Here is a 24,910-nt window from a genome sequence, read left to right as displayed (position 1 = left end):
TCAAAGAAAACATTCAGAACTCTGCTCATAATGAACTAAGGCAAGGAAAGTATGTGTTCTGCTTTGTTTTCTTTCTCTTTTGATTTGTATTTTGATAGAAATGGATAACATTTTGCAGAAGCAGTTGAGCCAGGTTGTACCAAATGAAATACTAAAATACTTGCATTCAGGACTACACGCATATGTTCTTTTCTTCTAGGCCCATTGGAAGTCTGCTTTTAGTATAGTATTTGTGAATTGGATCTACTCTTATTCCTTTACGAGAATAGTATCTGAGAAGTGTGGTAGTTGCTAGGAATGTGGGAGACCACAGATGCCCAACAGCTGCTGTTGAAAGGATCACAACACCAAGCAGAAATAAGCTTCAATGCAAATGATCTCTTATCTCACAGCACTGTCTCAGTGAGCCCAGGAAAAAAAAACTCAGCTTGGCTACCAGCAAGTGGGTGTGACGGGATAAGTACTCAAGTAGAATTATTTAAAAAAAAAAAAAGTCCAAACTTTTTTGGCAGCTTGGACGAGTAGAAAAGTCTGGCTAGACAGGAAGGGTACTCTTTTTAACCCTTTAAAGTGCCCCTTAATTATTGACAGTGACCCTAAGTGAACTAATTCTGATCTACAGAGAGATTTATTTCTCTAATCTCTTTAAGATCTGTTTCTGTTTTCAGAATAGGAAAACTACAGCTGACTTAACCTTCATTTCTGCTCTGCACCTTTTGCCACCTGCTGCCACTCGGTCTAAAAATATTACAGTTTCTTTGCCCACAACCCACTATTTTGTGAACTAGTTATGTTGAGGGGAAAAAATTAAGATAAATCTTACAAGTCCCTCAGACTTTTACTCTGATCATTTGAGAATAAAAAATAGCAAGATACATTGGCTTTTAGGGAGATAAGGTGACAAAAGTACATTACATTAAATTGTAAGGCAATAAATTAAGATACGTGATCAAGCAGCATGGAGTCAAATACAGTTCAATGTTGATATGTATAAACTGGTAATCACTAAGGAAAAAACACCTCCTCATGGTGCCTGATTTTGAATTAGCTGGGTGCACTTCAGACATTTTCTTTTGTTTCACGCCACTAACTTTATCCTTGCATACAATTAGCAAAAACTTCTTTTTAATGTTGATCAGCATACAAAACAAATAAATGTTGGTGCGTACGAGAAGCAAGTCCTAAAAAGTAATGCTAAAATGTAATTCTACTGTAGTAATGAGTGATGTGCCACTCCAGTTTTATGTGTAACATATTCTGATTGTAATGCTTTCACAAGGATACAGCTAAAATGGAGGAGACTTTCAGACTGGTGCAATAGAATTTGAAACATGGGAAAAGGAAGAAAATAATAATAGTTTCATTTTCAAAATTGCATCTCCAGAAGTGTACATGGGCAGAAGTATATAAAGAGTACATGGACTGAATAAAACGCTCATATATGTCTGGCTTTCCTAAAGATATGATGATAACAGGACATTGGGACAACTGAAAGGCAATAAACTAACAATTATTTTTTTTTTTTCTAATTCAGTGTAGTTTTAATGTATGGAGTGAACATACTGTCATAAATTATCATTTGGGGCAGAAGCTTGTTAGATTGAAGAATTAAATCAGTATATACAGCTGCCAAGAACGCCTACAGCTTCATTAGACACAATTAAACAGAAATTGTTGGGACATATACATTTTCATACTTCACTGCATCAAAAGCCCAGGAAATGACAGAGGTTAAGAATGAATAATTTTCATGTTATTCTCATGTAAGATCTCAGCATTTTTTGTTTCTGGAATCTTTGAATGTATGTAAGGGAGAGAGCAGTTGAGTTGCTTTAAATGAGAACATTGAACTGTGTGAGCTTTAAAGCTGTATTTCTAATGAACATCAGCACAGAATTTTGCATAATGCAGGGATAAAATTTGCCATGAGAATTTCATGAACAGACTTCATGATTTCTTTTGCGTTTTTGAAGGAAAGGCATGGGGCTTTTGTAGCTTGATCTAGAGATACCTGAGTGGTGCAACTCTTCTAGCTTCTGGTAGGAAGGAGGTAAGAGAGGAAAAAGTCAACAAAAGGAGGTTTTTCTGCATGCCTTCATTCTGTCTACTTGTACTTTTTTTTATGATTATTATTACTACTTACGTTTCTTCTGTTGGTAGGGAAATAATTACGCCCTGTTCTTAGCAAGAAACTGAACAGTTAAGAGCTTGGCTTACAGGGTAGTTATAATAACTACCCTGAGCCCATACTATAAGGCACACCATGACTGGGGAAACAGAAAGCCACATAGAATCCTCTTGGCTTGAGGGTACTTCTGTACTGGGCTTACATGGCAAGCTTTTGATAGCAGAGGGACTGCAGGGGTGGCCTCTATGAGCACAGTCCAACACTGCCCTATGTCAGACCAAAGCCAACTGCCCCTGTTCCAAAAGAGACCCACTGCTGGCCAGAGCTGAGCCATGAGTTCCCTGTAGCCCTTGGAGGAACCTTCTGTGCAGCAGTGGATGTGGCTAAAAGGAGACTGCAGGCCATGGAGAGCCCCCACAGGAACAGTCTTGGGTCAGAGCTGCAGCCTGTGAGGATAGGCCCTTGGTGGGACAGGAGAGGAGTTGTCGCTTGTGGGTACCCTTGCTGGAGTGGTTCCTGCAGGATGGGCTCTGTGATGTGGCCGTGTGTTGGAGCAGCGCTTGAGGAGCTGCAGCCTGGGGGAAGCCCATGTTGGGATCAATTTTGAAAGGATATCCCATGGAAGGGACCTCCCCATGGAGCAGAGGCAGAGAGTGACCATGAAGGAGCAGCAAAGGTGAAGCATTGTGGACTGACCGCAGCCCCCGTTCCCTTGTACTGCTGGAGGGGAGAAGGTAGAAGAGGGTAAATGGGGAAAAGATGGTTTTAGTTTGCTTTTAGTTTTCAGTGCTCTAGTCTGTTATCAATAGGTAATAAATTATATTAATCTCCTTTATGTTGAGTCTCCTTTGCCCATGACAGTAATTGGTGAGTGAATTCCCAGTCCTTATCGCAACCCACAAGGTTGTTGTTTGTTTTTTTTTTTTTTATCATATTTTCTCTCCCTGCCTTTTTGAGGAAGAGAAGTGAAAAAACAACATGTTGGAGCTTAGCTATCTACTGATGTGAAATCACCACAGCTTCTCAGGTGAACAAGTAAGTTGACTTGATATTTGCTCTATTTTCTTGAAATATTTTTCTTTGGATTATCTGTCCTTGTCTTATTGTTAATGGAATGTGTCTTAGGGTTGCTTCTTCAGCTTCCATTTATACAGTTGCATTTTGATTTGAAGTAAGTATTAATGTCACGTAAATCAAGAAGAATAGATTGAGTCTGGCTGCAGTATTTGCATTATTGTTACAGAAACTTTATATCAAGTTGGCTTGGTTTTGTCAGACGCCAGTAGACTGGGGGTGATGTCATCAGAGCTGTCATTGTTTTATCTGGAAGGTGTCAATGAAACTGAACTTTCCCACAGTGCTAATTTATCTCTGAATAGAGATGTAGTTTTGGTGATAGAATATAAGCTCGTGTGTAAGAACTGGCAGAATTAAATTCATTTTAGATGTTGTTTTCTCTCAGACTGTTTTAAAAACAAATGCTTTTTCATGCTGTCTCTTTAAGAAGGAGAGGATGAGGAGGTGGATGTGAGTTCAGTGCCCATCCCTCCGTTGATTTTCAGAATATAGTTGGCTTCTTAGGAGTGAGGCTTTTAAATCTCCTTTAAAAGCAATGATCTTCAATCAAAACCAGATGTGTCAATGATGTGCATTTCCATTCTACTTTTCTTTCTTTGTCTCATACTAACCCTGCCCAAATCAACAAAAATAATCTCTGAGAATGGTAATCCTTTTGACTTCTTTGGGGTTATTCACACCATTTGTGAGGACCCTTCATTATTGCTGTTAATTTTATGCTTCAGTCACCTTGCTTAATTGAATTTGGATGCCTTTATAAAAATTCAAGCAAAAACAGCTTTTTTCAAAATCACTTGTTAGTATCAGTTTTATTCTGAATTCAGATATCCATTTTCCAGTGTCCTTGCAGATGTTTTATTTTATTAATTGCTCTGATTTGCAACAAACATCTTTGTCTCCCTCCCACCACTTTGCAGTCTTAGAAAGGTTTTGCTGTTCCATAGTCACTAGTACTCCCATTCACAGTCCAGTCTCACTACCAAATGTGACTAGAGTTTCTCTTTCTTCCGCAAAGTTGGTTATGTTTTAAGTATTGCTGAAATTTCACCTAGATCTGTTTTAGAATCTTCCCATATATTGATATGACCATGGATCTCAGACCTTGGTAACTGTGGGTGTTGTGTTTTGTTCTGTTTTTTTAAGTTTTTTCTTGGCCTCTCATGTTCCCTTGACTCCCTTCTATTATCTTTAACCTAAAGTCTGCATTTCTTGAAAACTGCTTTAAATACGTTCCTGAAATCCTTGTCCTGGTTTTTGATCTCTGTCTGCATCACATATCTTTACCTTTCAAGACTTAACACAATACTTATCTCTCAAATGTATCTTTTTCCCTATCTCCCTCGCTCATGCCAAGCATTCTGCCTGCACACTGTGCTGTGGCATTTTTCCTGATTCTCCAAGAGCTTGACTCATAACTTCGCTCACAACACCTCAAGTTCCTAGGTATTAGTCAACTCATAATCTCACAATTGCATTTCAATATTTTCCCCATGGTCTTCCAACACTGATTTTTTTTTAAATTTGTTTAGCAGTTGCTTTTAAAGACAAGGCCATTTGAGTGTAGATGTTTAAGTTTTCAAAGCATGTCTTCCCCTCATCCTTTGTTTTTCACCAAAAATTCACTTTTGAAAGGCATCGAGAGATAGATCAACACTTAGAAATGCAACTTTATTCCTGTGAAGGTGAAGAGCGCAGATCAGAGAAACTTGGCTTGACTTGTCTTCTGCCCTGAGATCTGAATCAGCTTATTGGTTTAGCCAAATAACCGTACTGTCTCTTTGTACTGGTTACAGTTGAATTCTTTGTTTCAGAAAATACCGTCAGTATTATTGCTCACTAACAGTGTTTCTTTTGCTTGTTGGCAGTTTGGAAAACAAATACTTGAGATGTGGGTATATGCTAGATATAGACACACTCATTTGTTGTAGTAACCTTCACTATCTGCCACAGTCTCCTATGACAGATCTTGAGTAATTATTCTAAACGAAGACATGCAATGTCACGACAATATTTTGAGTTGAAACTTTTATTTATATATGGGGAAAGTGTACACTATGATGCCATACTCTTCCTTTCCAATTTTTCACCTAACTTTTTTATTACACGTTGTCATATTTACATTATGAGTCCTCTAAGTGAAATCCTTCTTATCTCTGCATTGGGGAAAACTTCCAATAGCTCAGACTACTTTTAAATTAAATTCCATAAATAAATATGTGAAAGAAGTAGGTGGTTATTGCTGCAGCAGTCCCACTAATTGAACAAATCCAAACACTGGTGTGCTAGAGAAAATGAGAAATTCTACTTCTCATTACCTGTACCCATACGTTAAAGTAAATACCTCAAACAGAGCTCATTTCTTTCTCAGTAATGTTTCATGTTTATCTGTTTGTTTTTTAAAATACTTGCCACATGAACTAGAATTCTGTCGGAGTTTACTAGCTCTTGTTTCCAGTAGTAAGTTATGTCCACAGTGTGACTTTAACTCGTGTTTGATTAGAAGCTTTATGTTTTCAAATTAATTTCTCTCTAAGCTCTTTGCAAGGAATAGTAACACGCTGCAGAGAGGTTACAGTACTGTGGACTTTGTCTGTTCTGCCTTAATGATACAAGGGAGTAGTTGAGCAAGAATAAATGAGGTACTTTTGGTGGGTAAAAATGTGAGCCGACTGTCAGTGTGAGATCGGTTCTAGGAGCAGTTAGCCAGCAGTAATAGGGCACACTTGAGTAATTGAATTTGCATAACAAGGCTTGCTGAAGAGAGCTGACAGGCCCAGAGATTTGTCTGGCTGGAGATCTCCAGATGGACGTGACCACACAGCAGCTGGGTGGCACGTTTCTCAGCATGGCCAGCAACACCCAGGCTGTCAGCTGGCCCCTGCGATGGCGGAGCCCTGGCAGGACAGCTGGTGGCTTCTGACAGCCCGCAGCCCCGCTAGAGGAGCTTTTCATCCTGCCTGTCAGGGTACAGGACCTGCAGGGACCGGTGAGAGGATGTAACAAGTCACCAGTGAGAGTTGTTAAGATGCTTCAGAAGCCTGCTTCTGTTAAATGGCTGCTGCTGTGCCGCTGAGAATGAGCCTCCTGAAAGCTCTTTCCATCCTTTAACAAGGACAGGACAAACTTGTTCTCCAGCATTATGTTTGGAAATCTCTCATTTGGTGTTAGTTTCTACATGTTGGGTTTCAATACCAATATTTATGCATCTAACCAAGCAAGCTCGTCAGTGACATAAATGCATTTCATGGACTTGATACATTTGTAAGACGAAATGCTGGCGCTTGTTTCCTCCTGTACTCCTTCCATCCGAACTAATCCTGCTGTATTCTAGATTTACCGTGTTCAGTTAAAGGGAGCAGTTTGTGGAAATACGCTGTAAAGGAAAATGTTAGTAACAATCCAGGCAACAACTGTTCTACTTGAACAGTGTGCACAAAATATTTAGTATAGGTAGGAAAAGAACATGTGATTCTAGAAATCTCTTCCTCAGTCATCCGCCATCAAATTATGCAAAAAATCAAGTCTATTCCTTTATTGTTCCAAGCTGCTTAACTCTGATCTTCCTGAGCCTCAGACGATAAGCACCAAGATGTTGGATTTAAAATTGGTCCCCTTCTCAAATTAGGAAAGTTCTACTTCTCCACAAGTTTAGAGTCCAGGTCATTTCATTTCCCAAATAGGAACAAAACCACTACAAGAGCTGTGCTGTCTCATCAACTTATCCTTTCTGTCCCCACTGGTGTTACATTCCCCACTTACTAGGTGCCACAACTGACAGAAGTGGGTGCTGCTGTTTAACATGTAGGCTTGTGGTTTAAGCGCTCCCTTTTTTTGATATGTGCAAATCACCATGAACAGAGGGAACTAAGATTTTCATTGGACATAGTATACCAAAATGTCTTAACTTCTTAAGGATCTTTTTGCTTCATCAAACTTATTAATTTACTTTCATTTGGGAAGGCTGGAGGAGAGATGTTTCCTACTGTTCTTCAAGTATTAGAGTTTGGGCTGTTCTGAGAAGGTATCATCCAAAGACTTTGCCAAGCCAGTAGCCCTAACTTCTGCAATTTTTCTGAAAAGCAGTATATCAAAATTGGACGTTAGTCTTTTCCTTCATATTATACTCTCTATTAGAAAGTAATGTTTAGCCTTTGTAAACATGACCAGTAGATACTGGTACTCTTTTTTTCTGCCTTTATCACTTCATTTGTACTGTAACTTATGATTATGACTTAACTTATGATGACCTTTATCCACCCCTACCCTTCCACCTCTGGAAACTTCACTACCTATAACAGGCATGCCTAATTCTGCTGTGGCCTTGCTCTGTTAGCAATCTCAGCTCAAGGCAACCTGGCTGGAAGCTCTTCCCCACCCACTCTATAATGTGAAGGTAATAGAGGCACTCCCGCATTACTGCTGTAATGGTTCATGTCTCAGCAGGTGGGCTGAGGTTCCCTGTCTGCACTTCAGCACTCTGCTTTTGGTCAGACTAGAGGCTGTCTTTGATGAAGGAGGATGTTGTACCCGACTGCCAGTCACTGGCAGGAAAGGCCTTGCATATACGGGACTTTGTATTGGTGAGAGCAGTGTGAAACAGCTTTGTGATCCATCCCAGACAGCCAGTTTTTGAGCTGGCTGTAGCACATTGACTTAGTGCTGGGTCTTTCTTTCACTTCAGAATTATTTTGTTTGATTTGAGGAGGGTTTTTTTTATTGAATGCATTGTGATAGCACTCCAGAGACTCTCCAGAAAGCGTTTTCTCTTCTAAAAGAAACCCACATGAATGGAGAACAAATCAGAGAAAATGACAAAATAAAGACCACTCTGTTTTGCAGACTTGTGACATTTTTAATTAATTTTTTTCTTATTTACTACATGCTTAGTATGCAATAAGTAGTTTACAAAAAAAAATTCTCTTTGAAAGAAATGGGGTAGTCCCATTGAGCCTTCTAATTATTTTTTGTATCCGTTCATGAAACAAGCTGACATTACAAGTTACAATTTTTGTTGACTCCTGCAATGCTGCAATACAAAACTTGCAAGATTTAGCTTGTAGAACAGTAAACTCAAAACCTTTATGTTCAAACAGCTGTGATGGATGAGCAAATCACTAATTTGTGTCTATCAGATTTAAAAAAATCCCAAAAACGAGAGAACATACTTGTATTCCTTGCCACCTTATTTTTTGGTTACGTACATTGCTTTGGAATGGGAAAAGCCTTCAAGTCTGATGTATATATATTCCCTTAAAGCCTATATTCTAAATAAATACCTTTGACTGTGCTTTTATCTGATTCTGGAGACGTCCTTTTTAGATCACTTATCTTTTTTTTTTTTTTTTTTTTTTTTTTCCCCATGAATTGAATCAAATTTTGGGATGTATTGTTGATTGAACAGGCTTTCCTGACGCGTTAAGCAGCTTCCTGAGGAAGAGATTTTTGGTGACATTTTCAAATGCTTACATCATTTCACTGTTTTGTACATTGAATTGTAGCTATCTCTTGATACAATATGTAAAAAAACTTTTTTTTACGACAAAATGCTGCGTCTTTGGATTCTGTATGAGATTCTGATCTGCTTGCTTTCCTGTTTTTGCACAAAGAACATGAGGAGTCTTACTTGAGATGGATATAGAGGCTGCACTGAGATAAGGAATGCAGTCTGAAAAAATGCTCCACAGAAATTAAGAATTATTATTTAAAGGCAAAAGTACACCTTATATGTTTAGCCAAAAGTGATTAAGGAGCTGGCATTTCAAACTTTGTATCAGGCATCGTTAATTTCCCTGGTAAGACTGTAATGTTAGGCTGTGTTTAGCAGATCTGATAATTGTCTGTGTATTATCTGCACCAGTGTTAGTAATTTCTGATGTGGATGCTTTTATGCCAGTTGCTCAGTAGCTGGTTCATGCATTAAATTTCTGATGCCATGTAGAATATTCAATTCACATTTTGAACAATTATTTATTTAAATATACATAGAATTAAATATGCTTTGTAAGTTTATCAGGCAACAACTCTTTTCTGCCTTCCTCCTTCACCCACTTTCCAGGAAAAAGGTGATGTGGATGTCATCAAAACCTCTTGAGATGTCTGTGTGCAGAGAACTCAGACTAACTTCCCCCTTAGGCTCTGGATATTTAGCCAAGTATATTGAGTACTACTATGAACGTATTTCTGTACTTTTACCCCTAAAGTGCCCACTAAAGTGTATTGTGCTAATTAACAAGGGGTACAGCATGACGAGAGCTGTACTCATGTCTCTCTCCTGTTAGAGGAGACAGTACCAAAATTAGGAAGTTCTGCTGTTCAAGGATGTTTATTAGAATGAAGAGTCTATTCAGAATTAAGTTACTATAGTTCACCTTCCCATTTTTCCCCATCATTTATGAATGAAAGTCCAGATCTCTGGGGACAAAAAAATAAATGCACCTTCCATGTTACGTGTTCTGAGACAAGAATAAGCACGGAAAGATCGCAGTACAACCACTTACGAGCATTTTTTTCTATGCTTTTATCATACAACTGCACTTCTTTTTCATCTTCATTTCAGGGTGTAATTAAAAAGCTAGTTTGAAACTGCAGTGTTATCTCTCTATTTTTTCTTCTGATTTAAGAGCTTTTAAAAAGCATAATAGAAAGAAAGCAGTAGCTAAAATAAATTCAGTAGCATTTTTGGGCATTTAATAGATAGCTATAAACAAAGTACAAAACACAGGAAATTGCACTTTTTATTCCAGGTTCTTACCTCATGATATTTTTTGATTGAGGAAGTTAAAACCGTCTATTGTTCAATTTACATGTGTGTCAAAGTATTCTAGAGAACACTGGAAGGTGACAGGTTTTGGGATACAACCCTGTGACTTCTTCTACAGTATTACCAATAGCTGCGTTTCTTCAGTATGTATGAACCAGTTCATTGCTGGTGTAATTGATGTGTGTAAAATGTTGAGAACAGAACATAAACATGGCTCAAGATGAGACAATAGTTTATCCTGGAGGATGCCTGTTTCTTATGCATGCATTGCATAAGCCTAACTAGTTATCAGGTTGTTTTTCTCCACATGTGGCTTTTGTAATTCATTTTTATTTAGGTTTTGATGCAAATATTCATTCTTTTCTTAGGAAGAAATGTTTCTGTGCCCTCACTAGGTGCCTATCCCTCGTTGCTTGGACTGCTCTCTGAGCAGTAACAATTTAATCTTGTCTACTATTACATTTTCCATCTTCCTTTATTCTTTGTTGTTGTTGTTTTTGGAACAGACTTACATATTTAAGTGTTTTTTTTATTTTTCTCTAATTTAGTGCTGTTGAAGTTGCTTCATATGTACTGTTTGTATTTCCTAGTTACAGCTTTTGTTTTCATAAGATACAAATCAATTTGAGATTCCATATTCTAGATAATTTATCTTCCTTATCTCTATTTTCCTCATCTGTGAGCACATACATGTGCCAGTGTATATGCAACCACCAGTTGAAAACTGATCTCTCATCTGTTCCTTTAAACTTTCGTTGTTCTTTAATTTTACTTAGAATCAGTCATTGCTCTACTGATTCTCTACTTGATTTTAGGTCCTTGCTTTCAATAGTGTACCTGGGCAGTATGCCACACTGTTCTCTATCTGTATGAATAAGACCTAGCTATGCCTCCCCACCTCTGTGAAGATGAAACTCTTGCAAGGTGTTGACACCTTGTTTGCTTTGTGCTCCCTTGTTGGACTTGGCTGTAACGTGCAGCTGATTATGGAAAAATTATGTTTGCTCCCTTGTTCCTCCACCTCTCCAAGAGGCAAATGCAGTGAAAATTGTGTTTACTCAAACAGGGTCTTTAAAGGGGTTTGCAGAACAAGTGCACAGTGAGGAACCATGGAAATAAACGTGTTGTATAGAAGAGGAAGACCGCGGAGCCTTCTAACACCAGAAGTCAGCTAACTGCAAGAGCGGGGCTGATCTACAAGAGTCCCATGGTCATGGATATAATCATCAGCTCTAGATAAATGAGAGGGTTCTGGACATCCTAGGAAACAGATGTACAGTCTCTCCCTGATGGAGACCTAAATGCGGTTTCTCTGTGTTAAGGCTCCTTACTCCTGGGTTCAACACTTCCAGGAATTGAGTGCATCATGGCTCTCTGCTGTTGTGTGGCAAACTTACTCAGAAAGAGATTATAAAAGGAGGTTCAGAAGAGATTTTAAGCAGCTCTCATATTCCTTTACCCATTTGGGCACACTGCAGCTAGCAGTGTGTTTGAGAACAGCCTCTGTGAAACAAGCCAACTCTTACTAGTCAACTGGCATACAAGAACGTTTTGGTTTCTGAATGGAAAAGTGAAGCTTAAACATATGTCTGTGTTGGCAGCATAAGTTACTTTCCTGCATAAGTGTCCAGAGTTCCATTATTCTTTCTTTACATTTCCAGCAGAGCTTTTAACTGGGAGCTTAGACATCAAGGTTCTTGTTTTGTCCAAGTTTTAGTCAAGTCGGTTTGACATGTTCCCCTTCACTTGGCTGCCAATTGTTATACGTTAATACTTGGAATGATCAGTCTCTTGTCTCACCCACCGTCATTCCATCCATATGTGGGTAGATCTGGGGATTTCGGTCCCAGTTCTTTTTCAGTCCGTTGTCTTGAATATCCCATAACCCTCAGAGTACCAGGTGGTAACAGTAGGAAGTGAGATGTGAAACAATCGTTTTTCATTTTAAAAATAATTGTGGTAGTTTTCACCTGTTTTGCAGTAGGGCATTTTAACAGTAAGCCGTAGCAGTTCCTGTACTTGCATAAGTTCATGTAATTTTACAGATAAGTGCCACATAGTCCCACCAGCTTTAATCTAAGTTATTTATATCTTCTGATATATAGGAGTCACAAAAGACATTTTAATAGTTCTACATTTTATCAGACTTGTGACTGGGTTGAATTAGAAGGAAGTGTGTAGAAGACAGAGCAGCATTGTGCTAGCCTCCTTGTGATGTGTGATAGGGCTTCTTTCCTTGTTTCTGTGGTTTATTATCTGTGGAGAATGGTTAAATTTGTAATCGTGTTGAATGGTGCTCATGATGATGATGATGAATTGTATATGCAAAAATCTTCACTGTAAATGTCAGTTGTTTGGTTATTTCTTCCCCTGATATTCGTGATATAACTGGCACAAGTTTCTAATCTATCTGATGCATATTGGTCTTATTTGGTGGAGGCAGTGTTCTTCTATGAGTCATACAGCATCACTCAACAAACCGTTCCTGTTTACAGATCAGTATTTTTATTGCCTCGTTGACCTTAGAGAAGCACGAACAATTTCTGATCATTTCCTGATATGAATTGACAGTAGCAAGTACTGCACTGGCATATTTCAATATTTTTTTCTTATTTGTATCAACCTGGGGTTTGTGTTTGGACAGCCATTTTGAGACATTTCGTTGTGCATCAAAATAATAGGTCCTAATGGATTGCTTCCTGCTTGACTAGACAAAAAATATTTATTTAAAAATAAATAAATAAACTGGACCTTAACAAGTGCAGAAGGAAGAGCAGAACAAAGTGTATTTTCTGTTACCAGCTTTGCTTTATTGGGTATTTATATTCTGCCTGTGATTTTATTATATATTAAATTCTGACAATAAGGTAGCTTTCCCTTGCCGGGGTCAGTGGTGTTCAGATTAATCAGGCTGACACTTCATGCCGGTGGGTCATGAACTGTTGATAATAGCATTAAATGGTGATTCACTTGCTGCGGGGAGCACAGCTCATTATCCACTCGCTATATTAAATCATCGCCACAAACAGCCAGAATCCAGCGTGTGGACACATATGCACACGCACATGCACTCTCTCACTCTTGCATGGGAAAATCAGGGGTGCAGATTTCTATCCATTCCTCTGTTTATTGCAACTGGTTTCCAGCGCACTGGCACCATCAGCTCCACCTCATTTGAGAGATGGACAGGAGTTGTTCTGGGAAATCTGTTTGCATGTGAAACAGAACTCTGCAGTTTATTTTCTAGCTTCTCCCTGATGGGAGAGTATTATTTCTGTATCCAATTCTGTGTTAGATAAAAGACAAAGAAAACTACATGTGTGTCGCTTCTAAAATGTTTTCCAACACTAACAAGATACAAAATGAAAACAGTTGAAATGGAATTGCCTGGATTTGCCTGAACGTGGATTTTTGTTTAACACTGTGTTTGAGTGACTTCTGTATTAGTTTCAGATGTGCTTCTTTCCTGTTAAAAAATATTTGGATTAAAAAATAAAAAAAAAAAAAAAAGAAAAGAAAAAGCAAATTAGCTGCTGTCCTATTACAAAAAAAATAAAAAAAAAAGGTGTGGATATCCTAATGGAAAACTTAAAAACTTCCCAAATAGCTTACCAGTGGGTTTGTGATGTTGAGTGAGGGGGAAATTCCACCCTCTAATGCTTGCAAAGATTTTGCAATTAGCTGCGGATCTTACTTAAGTTGTGTTCTTGTAAATGAAATGGGAGTTGAAAGCGTTGCAAGGCATCTGTTCAGCACTTACTATGAAACACGGGGCTTATTTTCTCGTGAGCTTTCTGCCTCTGCCCTGCCTGTCTGCGCCAGTATTGTTTGCTTTAGTGCAGGAGTGAGCGTTTAGAGGCACTGCTCAGAGGCCCTTGGCCTCAAGGTACTGTACCCCGAGCTAATCACGGTCTCTAACAAACACTGCAAGTGTGGACGTTTTCAAATAGCTCCAGAAAACGTGAAGTTTAATCAGTGTACCGGTATTAATTAGCACGAGAGCTATGTTAGCCTTGCTATTAACGTTAAAATTGAGAAGCTGGTTTTTGCCTGTTTTGTTTTCCAGCATACGTACCTTTGTATCTGTCTACCTTGTGTCAACGTATACATTTATAACTGCTCTCAGAAAGGGAAACCTTTTTTGAAACCATTAACACGCTGTAGGCGTTAGGAAAAGTAAGAAATGGATTACCGAGGGAAACATTTTAAATTCCTCGAACTGCCTCTTTCTGGTGAGGTTAGCGGGCGAAGTAGCGGCTAGGAGCTGCTAAGAGAAACAAGGTAGCGTGACCGACCTGCGGGCCACTAGAGGTCACTGTTTGGTAATCAACTTCTAATGAACCAGAACCGTCGGGAAGGCCAATAAATTACGCTGTGGATTTTTCTAATTATGAATTCCTATTTAATCATTCAATGACAAGTTAACTGTGGCAGTGGTTCTATGTACTTTGCATACACAGTTATGTTAATGTACTATTATATTTCTTAGGATGGAGGTCCTCCATCATTAGAGCAGTTCATTACCAAAGACTCTCTTATCTAATCATAATTACTGATTATGAGGAATAATTAACTTTGTTACCCTCTTGATTCTGTTCATAGGCAAAATGCAGTCTTATTTTCTTCTTCTTATAGAAGACCAGGGTGCATGTTGACTTTAGGTACCTTTACATTAGAGAAAAAAGGTTAATTTGGTTTTGTGCAACTGTTGTAGCACTGGAATAGTTGCAATTACTTGAAGAAAAAAAAAAGTACAATAATTATAGTGAATTTCTTTCAGCTGACATTTTGTACAGTTCAGTGTGAAAATGTGTTTTGTTTCATGAAAATGCAGCATTTGGAGCATGTAAAGATTGGTAAATTTAAACCATACGATTGCATATTTGTCCTTCCTGAAACAATAAAAGTAATAATATAAATAGTGTCTCTTTTTAAAAATATTTCCATACTAAACTTAGAATTAGTGTGATGTAAAGAAGTATGGCTCATAATTAAATTACAGAGTTTGAATTCATTGGGTAAGAGTCATTAAATAAATTTGAGAACATTGAATGGTACATTACATTTTAGGCTGGAGGGCAATGCTAAATCTAGTTCTACGGAAGATACATATTTTCTATTTTGCAAAGGAATAATAATAGAATTATGTGCAGAGGATTCCTAAACAGGAAATAGATATGAGAACAGCCTTAAAAATAAAAATAAAAAACTACAAGATGCCTTAAATTGGAAGGTCTGGATCATTCCAATTTCATCTGCTCTTGTAGCAGATGTCATCTTGCATTTTCTTTTTGGTATGGAATAAAAGTTCTAGAATTAACCACGAATATGCTGAAAGAAGGCAGCAGAAAATGGTATATTACTCTATGGTTATAAAGTTAGGCTTGCTTAAAAATAATCATGTATTTTAAAGGAGAAACTGAAAGGTGAGGTATGGGTTCTTTCTGAATCCTACATTAAGATTCAGTGACAGGGTGGTTGCAGAAATGCTCAGCACATCAGCAGCCATGTGCTGTGATAGTGGCTCACCTGATGGAAAAAATCTGTGGTCCTCATACCACGCAAAGCACTTTAACGGACAAAAGCCAAAAGTTATTTCAAAAATGTTCTATGCGGTCTTCAGTCCTGTTATTTTTCCAAGTGTTTCTTTCCAATTTCATTTGGTAAAACCTTATTGGCTGTCCAATCAGAGATTGTACCTGAAGTAGGTAAAATTAAAACTCTGGATTGGGCAAGTATCTAGCAGAAAATATTTGATAGTTCTAAAATAACATCTAGCCCTTCTTTCTGACTATGTCTAGCCCAGTGTTGTTCAGAATTTCGTTAGACTGATGCTGTTCGAAACTAGATACATTTTGTAAATGTAAATGAGCTCCTACTGCTTGGGGTCAGACTATGGCATTGCTACATCTTCAGCTCTTAGATAAACCAGAAATGCTTAGGGCTAGGTGTGCTGTGCTCTTCCACCCCCATTTTAATACTTTTTTGTTGTTGATTTTTTGTTTTTTGCAATGTTTTTATTATACGACAAGAAAGAATTAACGAATGCATCAAAAGAAATTGATCTGTGTGACTTCATGCTTCTGCAGCTGGCTTTCTTAAAAGGGAACCTTTTATTAAGCAGAGCATTAGAACTCATACCTGTGGAGCAATGCAGTTTAAATGCATGCCTCAGTGTGATTTAATTTTCTTTTTCTCTTAGCAATGTGCTTAATGCCTTCTTCATTAAAGAAGAAAAAAGAAAAAGGAAAATGCTGCTCTGTTTTGTTGCTTTTGGGGGCCAATCTGAGTAACATAGGAAAGAAAAGTGCAAAGGACAAAAGTGTTTTTTTGTTTTTGTAAAAGGATATAATGTTACAGTAGTATTGATACAGTAGTATTGATATATAAAAAATGATATTTCCTGGTTTATTCTTCCTTCATAAAGTCCTTGTTATGCTGTTAAAATGTGGGGTTTTGGCTGCAGTGTATCTGTTCCACAGTGGAGTGTAAGCATGTTTGCATTTTGTTTTGAGCTAAGGTATTATACGTGAGTATTTCATGCTTTCTAGATAGAGACATCCACGTCCAACTAGCAAAATCTGCAAACGTGGTGGCGTATGGCAAACTGCTTTCTATAATTTACAGAGCTCAGCAAATGTGGCCAAATGTCTCTTTTTGTTGGTCGCAGATCACAGCAGCTGTATGGTGCTCACTTCAGGCTGATGAGATCGAAAGCTGTGATGCCATGGTGGAATTCTGGTTCTGCGTGTGGCCTTTGCTGTTCCACACAAATCTTAAGCTTATGTGGTGATTTGGTTGTTTGTTTGGGTATTGCTTGTGGATTTTGGCTAGAGCAGATGGAATCGCTCTTCCAGCATTTTACTCTTTCTGAAGGGGACACTGCAAATGCTCATCCCTTTCAGCTTTTTCTCATATTGTTGCATAACAGTATTTTTTTTTAAGTTGCTGATCTTCTGTACGGTGTGAAATATTCTGAAGAAAGAGGAGTTGTGGAGCCATCAGTGTATGTTAAATATGAGGCTCTGCCATCTTTCTAATGCTAAACATAAACTATTCTTGTTTTTGCAATATGTGATTGAGAAGTTCTTTTGTTTCTAGGATGTAATGCGTAATCCAGCCAGCATGGGAATTGTGCTGGAGCCTTCTGCTGAAAACAGTTGTGTGGAGGATAGCACTGGCCCACATGGTTGAGAAACCGTGTGCATGTTTATGTTTCATTTTCAGATCTTCACTGAAGCCCTAGAATTTCAAACAGTAGTGCTGGCCAAAGATCTTGGATTATTTTCTTTGTTTCTTTTGTATTTATGCTGTGCTTAATCAGAACACAGCTATGGTTAACGAAATAGGTTAGTGCCGTGTGCTTTTTACATTTGGACTATCCCAAAGTCTGATTGGAACACTTGGCTTATGGGATACCTGGAACATACCACTTCAGTTGTGCACTGGCTGGCCAGCCTTCTTGCTGATGTTGGGATAAAAACTGAAATCCCTGCTTTGAACTGTGCTAACCCCTATGCAGTTAGCCCAAGATGGTAAATGTTTGCAGTTGGTGGTAAGTTTTAATATTTCTGTATAGGCTTGTGGCCCTAAATGAGATTTAGACCATACTCATAGATGTTGAGGAACAGCTAACTCTGGTACTGCAGCAGGGACAGCCAAGGGCTTTTCCTGTTCTCCAGGGCTTTTTATGGTGGAGTATGGATTAAAGAGAGGGCATATGAGAGATAACTGGCATGAACTACTGCTGAAAACTGTTTTTGATGCAGAATTTGGGTTATTAAAAATAAGCTGCTAATTTAATCGATCGTGCTTTATTTCCTTTCTTACTGCAATGCTGTGAACCATTCTCCTTGGTAACTTTCCAGGTGCTCTGGTATTTCACTTTGCCATTCCAATAACTAGAACTAAACACAGTGCTGCCAACAGAACAGCCTCATCAGGCCTTTCTTTCAGCTTGTACTTTGTTGACAAGGTTAAAGCACCTTCTGTGTGCATTTGTCTGTTGCAACTTATTTTTTTTGGCTAATCATTTGGAGGTGTCAGTTGCTACTTAATACCATCTCATAATTTTTTCTGGTGCATTTGCTTCATGTTAAGCCTCTTTAACAATAGCTTCGGCTCAGTTTTTGCATGATTTATTGAGAGGACATATTGTTTTCTGTGTTTTGGCATCCTTCTGTAATACATCTAAATCAGATGGAAGATTTTTATGCTAGTGTCCATGGCCAAGTTCATGCAGTAATCCCTGCGGAATTCCACTCAGTGCTTCCTCTAAAAGCATAAAGCTTCTCATTACTGTTTTGCCTGTTTTATTATTTCTTCATCATTCTCTCCACACTGCCTTCCTGATGATGTTTAAATATTTTTTTCTGTGCTCTTGAACCACTGTAGCACATGTATGTTCCTGTTGTTCACATATATGTATCCTGATTCCCTCAGCATGTTCCCTCAATGTCCTTATGGGTCCTTGCATGTACACTAGTGTCTCTTTGGTTGCCACAGGGAATGGGAGAGGTTGGTGCTGGCTTTTGTCTTTGCGCAGCATCTAGCAAAAATATAGCCAAGCACAAGAGCAACACAAGTGCTAAAGAACGGGTATTAAAGTGTGCTCTGCCACATCTTCTGTCTCCATATTATTCTAGGAGGCAAAATGCTTTCAATTACTCTCTCACACTGGGTTCTCTAGAACAGGTAGCATATTGCTCACCTCTCTCTCATCTTTCTTTCACTCTATGCTACTGTTATGAAAATAGCTGCATGGAGCATTAGTGCTGATGCTCACAGCCTGATCCACTCCTCATTCTTGCCTGTGCTTGTGGGAGGCAGGGGTGGAGGAGGAGGAGGGAATTATTATTCTGCTGCTGACACAGGGAGAATGAGAGGGGCTTGATGCAACAGAAGATTATGTTCCCTGAGGATAAACAAACAGAAGGAGATAAATTAGGAGAGAGGATAATCCTGTTAATATGTGCATTCCTTAATTCTGATTCAGTTTTTCACAACGTACAATTTCACAGAGGTTAGAGATTTAATTAGTAATTGTAGACCATCTCTTGAAGTTTACCTTATAGGTTGAGGAGTGATGCTTTGAGTTGGCATTTGAGAAGCACAAATCCGCCCGTAAACAGGAACGGTGGGCTCTGATATGAATATCGCATGAGGGAGAAATAATAGCGTGCACATCATCATTCCTTCCTCAATTAAAAAAATAAACTTTTGTTTCCTAGACTTCTTCACGATACTGTTTGTTTGGAATTCAAAGCAGCTTACTCCTTGCAGTCTTCTGTTGCTTTTTCAGCAGAAGCTGGGCCATTGTGATATTTATCTGAATTCAAACAAGGCTAATTAAAAGAGCTGCTGACAGTTGTTGTGATCTGACTTTGACTGGAGCTTGATGGTCATTATGGGTAAATAATGAACCAGGGCTGCAAATGTAGCAGCTGCCAACTTGGGATAGAAGAACAGCTATTGCGTCCAATTTAAGGATCTATCGACCGCTTCCCTTCTCCCTGCAGATCTTCTTCAGAGCAGAAAACTAATGTTTTCTACTGCTTTGTTTTGTGGTTTCAGCTATTTCTTGATATAGCCTATAATTTCCTCTTAAATATTTAACCTAGTCCATTATTAGCTTTCAGAGTTAACAACTTTTCCATGGGGCTTTCTTCTCATTTTTATTGTTTTGGGTTTTTTTTGTTGGTATTTCTTTTTTCAGTTTGTTTTTATGTACAACGTAACTGCTTTAATAATTATGATAATGTGCATTTAATTTGCCTGTTGCTGCAGAATAAAAATCAATTCGTTTTTTCTCTTTGCACAGCCATAATTTTGCAGCTTTTATAATTGGGTGATGCTGTAAAAGGGATGCATCTACTTCCTCAGGCGTGCTTTTTCTCCTGGAGTTGCACTGAGCTCTCGTTGTATAAATCTTCAAAGCACTGACCTGAACCTCCATTTCCATTTTTGTTCAAACATCAGTAGTTCATGAGGTATGCTGGTGCGAGGCTCTATTCATCAGAAGAGTGAGGTAGCAATGGCTTTCATTAAGGCGTAATTCCAAGTATGCCATCGCTTCATCATGAGCTTTGCCTTGTCCCATTAGCAAGCAAAACCGGTGCGTGCAAGGGAAAATGGCAGATTTTAGTAATAAATTAAATTAACTTTCTGCTAGAATCCCTGCCGTCATAAACGCAGAATGGACATTTAAAAGTCACTGCAGAATTTTATATCCACAAGAACTTCCCATTTGCTCAGCTGCCACGCGGAGAGGCGGCCGTGCATTATGTAAAATGTAGGAACGTGCGCATAATGCGGCACGACTCAGGGTCTTGCTGGGAGGAAATGATCCCGAGCGTGCCCCTAAAAGACAAGCCCCGTGCTCCGGGATATAATGATGAAAAATTGCCCGTTTATTTGTGCCTTTGTGCTTCGGCAAAAACCAAACTTTGGGTTGTTGCCTGTGCTGCGGCAGAGGGGCTTTGTGCACGCGTGCCGCTCCGGTTGTGCGAGGCCGGGCTGACGTGCTGCTGGTCCCAGCTATACCGCATCACCCCCAGCATGTGCAGAGCCATCCGTCTGTGTCACCGGCACCCCAGAGGACATCTGACATGGGCTAAGGAACAGAGACCGTGATCGCTTACAAATCAAACATGGCACGCTTTAAACCGATTGTGCACGGCAATCTTTTCGAGAAAGGACAACTAATTGAACATGATAAAGTGTAAAGTTAATTAACACCCTTAAATTTGTTGATTACTTTCACGGGATTATATTGTTCGTTGAGTAGCAGCTTTCTGTCCCAGCTGTCGCCTTTTTAGCGAATGTCTCTGGTAAACAATAGAGACACCATAACAAGTCGTAAATGGTCCCTGTGACAGCAGCCCCTTGTGAGGCTGCATCTGTAGAAAATGATTAGAACAATTGCATTTTAAAGACGGCTCACATCGCAGCCCGGTCCCATCGGCCCTCTTCTTTATCTCTGGTGATGGCAGACTGGTTAAAACATTTAAGTTCTTTGGAGCAAATTAAGTGATTTACTGTGTTTCGGTTCTACAGCGATAGAATAGCTTCATAGCTCTACCTTTGGTGCCGATTTTTGTAATAGGGAGAGAAATGCGATCCCATGGAGCGGCGGGGGGTTTTGTTCTGTGTTGTTTTGCTTTTTTTTAATTATCTGAGGTCATTCTGTTTACTCATTTCTTAGAAATAGATTAAGCCCGTAACACTTCATCTATGAAGCGACTAGAAGGGAATGACCTTCTATTTATATTGGATAAAATAGATAGTTTCCTCTGGGTTATTTTGCATTTACGGTATAATTTTAAATTATTTTTATATAATTGTATTGTATAATTTGTATAATACTGTATAATTCTAATTGTATATGAAATTATATTTTTAAATAATTTTAAATATCCTTTATTTCCAGTAAGGATTTATAGCTGATGTTGCCCATACATGTTGGTTGCCTGTACCTGCAGTTGCCTCTTAGTTGGTTTTTGATCTATACGTGTAACAGAACAATAGTAACCTTTCTGGTTAATCTTTCCTTGTGTATTTTGGTTTAACTTCTTGCGAGTGGCAAAAGCCAAAATATTTCTCTTGAGCTGGCGGGTACTTAAAAGGCACTGCTTTGCACTTGTAAGCACGTACACACATAGACAGATGCAGGCTCTTAAGTTCATCCTAACTGAAGGAGAGCAATCACAACAAGAAACTGCTTGTTTGGGGGAACTACAATCACTTGGGTTACAGTTTTGCAAAAAATATTGGGATAAGGAACCAGTGTTCCCTTGCTCATTGAAGGTAAAACACTGTAAAATAAGGGAGAGAATTCAAACTTTAACACTTTACTTTCTCTTGTTGATTTTTACATCTGTTTTGGGTCATAAGCCAGTTGCTGAAATTACATCTTGCTCAGTAGGCTGTATGCTGAATAGGTCACCATTGAAATGGATGTTTACCTTCTGAGCTTCTTCATGTTATAACCCTCATCCTTAGCTTGTTCAAAGCAGCTAAGTGCTGCTTCATTCATGTTCGATTTAAATTTTTCTTTTCAACTTTGTCAACAGCAGAAGTTATTATCTGCAGATGCAACATAACAGTGATCTAAGTGTCTTGGCATAGGGGAATGGTTGGTTGCTGTGTGTATTCAGCAGTGTAGCCGGAATCCTCCTCTAATGCACAGCCCTGCAGTGCCACTTCTTTTTAACTTGTCTGTGCCCTCCCCTTCTTTTGGAAATGTAACACAACTGAAACTAGAAGCATCTTCATTAACTTTCTTTTTCCTAGCAATTTCTACTCTTTATAATATGCAAATTGCTTGTAGACAAACTCCTCTTACTGATGTAGCTGTAGGGGTAGGGCCTTTGTTTTTGGAGCTGGAGGCATCTGTTGCAAATTACAAGACTGTTTCCAAGGTACTAAATATTGCAGGAGCTGTAATAAGCAAGGAAGAATGGATATGGAAGTGCTTGGTGGCTAGAGAACCTATAGGCTGCCTGGCTGGGAGCCTAAAACTTGAGATTGTCTGAATCCAAACTGTCTCAGGACAGCTGTGGCCAGTTGCTGCTCTCATGAGGGCCCCTAAGCTTCCATTCACTTTTTCATATAAAACTGTGAACTTAGGAGCTGCTCTATGTCAGGTTCACTGGGCAAATTGTGGGCGTTGAGTGAGAACCACATGAATTGCACTAATCCTTGCCCTGCAAATGACTCAGGCAGATGTGACAGGATGTTTTAAGGAGCTGTTCTCTATTTACCTGTTCTCATTACGAGACATTAATCTTCCAGATTTTGTCCAAAACCTTTTGGTACCCAAGTGGAAAGCCTGTCCCTAGGTGGGTATACGTATCGCAGACCTACTCTAGAACTTCTCACTGTGCTTTTTTCCCAGATTCTTTGTGTGTGTGTGTGTGTGTGTGTGTGTGTGTGTGTGCGTGCGTCCCTCCCACTGGCTAGCTCTCTTATCTGCAAACCTGTTCCTGTCAATTTATATCTCTGGGAAACACTCTGATAGTCTTATGATTTACTGATTCAGAGTTGAGCTACTCTGTGCAATCTGCTGGCATGACCTCCTTAGAGGATTCTGCATGTGGGCTGGGGGGCACTTACAGAGAGGCTGAGCACAGGGCTGCAGCCGTGGGCTCCAGTAGCCCTGCCTTGCAGAGGAGGAGGTCTTGCACATGCTACTCACTAATACAGTTTCTCAGAAACTGCTCCCTAGGGACAAGAAGAAGCTCTCAGTATTTTGGAAAGAACAAATAGATCCTGAATATGGACTTTTGACCTGGCATGGTACGCAAAGCGATGTTTGCGGTGGTAAGAAATCTTACAGAAGTCAAAACGTGAAAAGTAGTCATTAGCTTTGCTTTTTATTACATTGAGCTGCACTGCTTTCTTCCTTGCCTTCATCAGCATTAGAAACTGAGAATACTTCACTGGCCTGTGTTGTTGGTGAGGAATCTGTGATTTTTTTAAATAAAGCAGTGTATTCTTGTCTAATGACTTTCTATTTTTAGCTGAAGTTACAGTTCTTCTGCTCCTCCCTGCCTAAACTTGCAGAAATTACCGATGTTCATTGCTTGTTTAATTCTGATAAAACAGCTAGTAATTGGGGAGGACCCTCAATGATAAAATTTAGTGTGAACTACATAGGCTTTTGTTTTTAAAAACAGAAGTTTCCAAGCCTTCTGCATTATACGACAAATTGCTCTTTGTTTTTTTTTCTGGTTAGCTAATTTATTTTTTCTACTTGAAATGTAAGTGTTTGAACAAGTGAGAGAGTGCAGCTGTCAGAAGATTAACCAGCTGAAAACTATTGTCAGCATTAATTTTGCTCTAATAAATGACTCTCTGAAGCTATTTAGCAGTCTGTAATCTAGATACAAGGCTATTGACCTATGATGGATAGTACTGGATTTTGTTTGTAAGCTTTGACTTAAATTGTCTACTTAATTTGCTGCAGGTCAGATCACAGGATTAGTGGTAAAGGCCATTATGTGGTTTGAATAAAAATAGCTGGAGGAATGGAATGAAAATCATTGTGTTTATTAATGTAGCAATCTTTGCAGTCATGTACATAGTAAATTGGTAGCCAACAAGATGACAATGACCTGTTTGTGTTCTAAATCTAGGCTCTGTTCTTTGCCAAGTTGTCGGGATTTGCCACATGAGTTGGCTGGGGAGGAGTTGTTCAAGTGAGATAAGGGATTGGCTGCAGATAGGGTGTCTTAACAAGAGCAGTAAAGTCTTTACCATTGTCAATATTTCAGTACAAAAGTGCTTTTCAAGGAGCAGCATGTTTTGTATGTATCAGTTGAAAGCTTTGGGTCTGTGTTTTTCCAGACGTTCCAGTTTGGAACTCCCCAGTAATGGAGTGAGTCCAGCAAAGGGCCACTAAGATGATGAGGGGACTGGAGCATCTTTCATGTGAGGTGAAGCTTGGAGAAAGCTCAAGGGGATGTTACTATATAGAAATGTCTGATGAGAAGGAGAGAGGCAGATCTTTCTTGTACCAAGACAAGAGGTAATGAGTGCAAAGAAAAATACGTGAAATTCCATTTTAGGAGTGGATTTTAATTTGTGACTACACCTGTTCCACTTACAGCCTGGAAACTACTTCAGTATAAGGATTGTTATGGATGTGATGGTAGCTAGTTCGTGAAAAAGAATTGTAAATTATAGCTAGAGAACAGTCTGACATATGTAGAAGCAGAATGGTCCACCCAATAAAGGGAGAACAAACCATTTTACTTGGATGTTCTGTTTGCAAGAACACTGTTAACTAGTTTTATTTCAAATTATTTCAAATAAAACCAGCATTTTATATCAAAGTGGCCATAACCTGTAGCTGTACGTCCTAAAAGGCCAAAGCTTGATGCATTACATAGAAAATTTATACTGGTTATACTTCTTGTGAAGTGAAAAATAGTGGGGAAGCCGAT

At 38.9% G+C, this 24,910-nt stretch overlaps 1 protein-coding gene across 1 annotated transcript in view; it reads left to right on the top strand.

The window, feature by feature from the left end:
- HIBADH (3-hydroxyisobutyrate dehydrogenase) overlaps positions 1-24,910 on the top strand; it is an 81,002-nt gene that overhangs the window by 42,072 nt on the left and 14,020 nt on the right. The gene's annotated exons all lie outside the window — the stretch shown is intronic.

This window comes from Meleagris gallopavo, chromosome 6, assembly GCF_905368555.1.
Source record: "Meleagris gallopavo chromosome 6, MGAL_WU_HG_1.1, whole genome shotgun sequence".
NCBI classification, from domain to species: Eukaryota; Metazoa; Chordata; class Aves; order Galliformes; family Phasianidae; genus Meleagris; species Meleagris gallopavo.
This window is presented reverse-complemented; position numbering and strand designations above follow the sequence as displayed.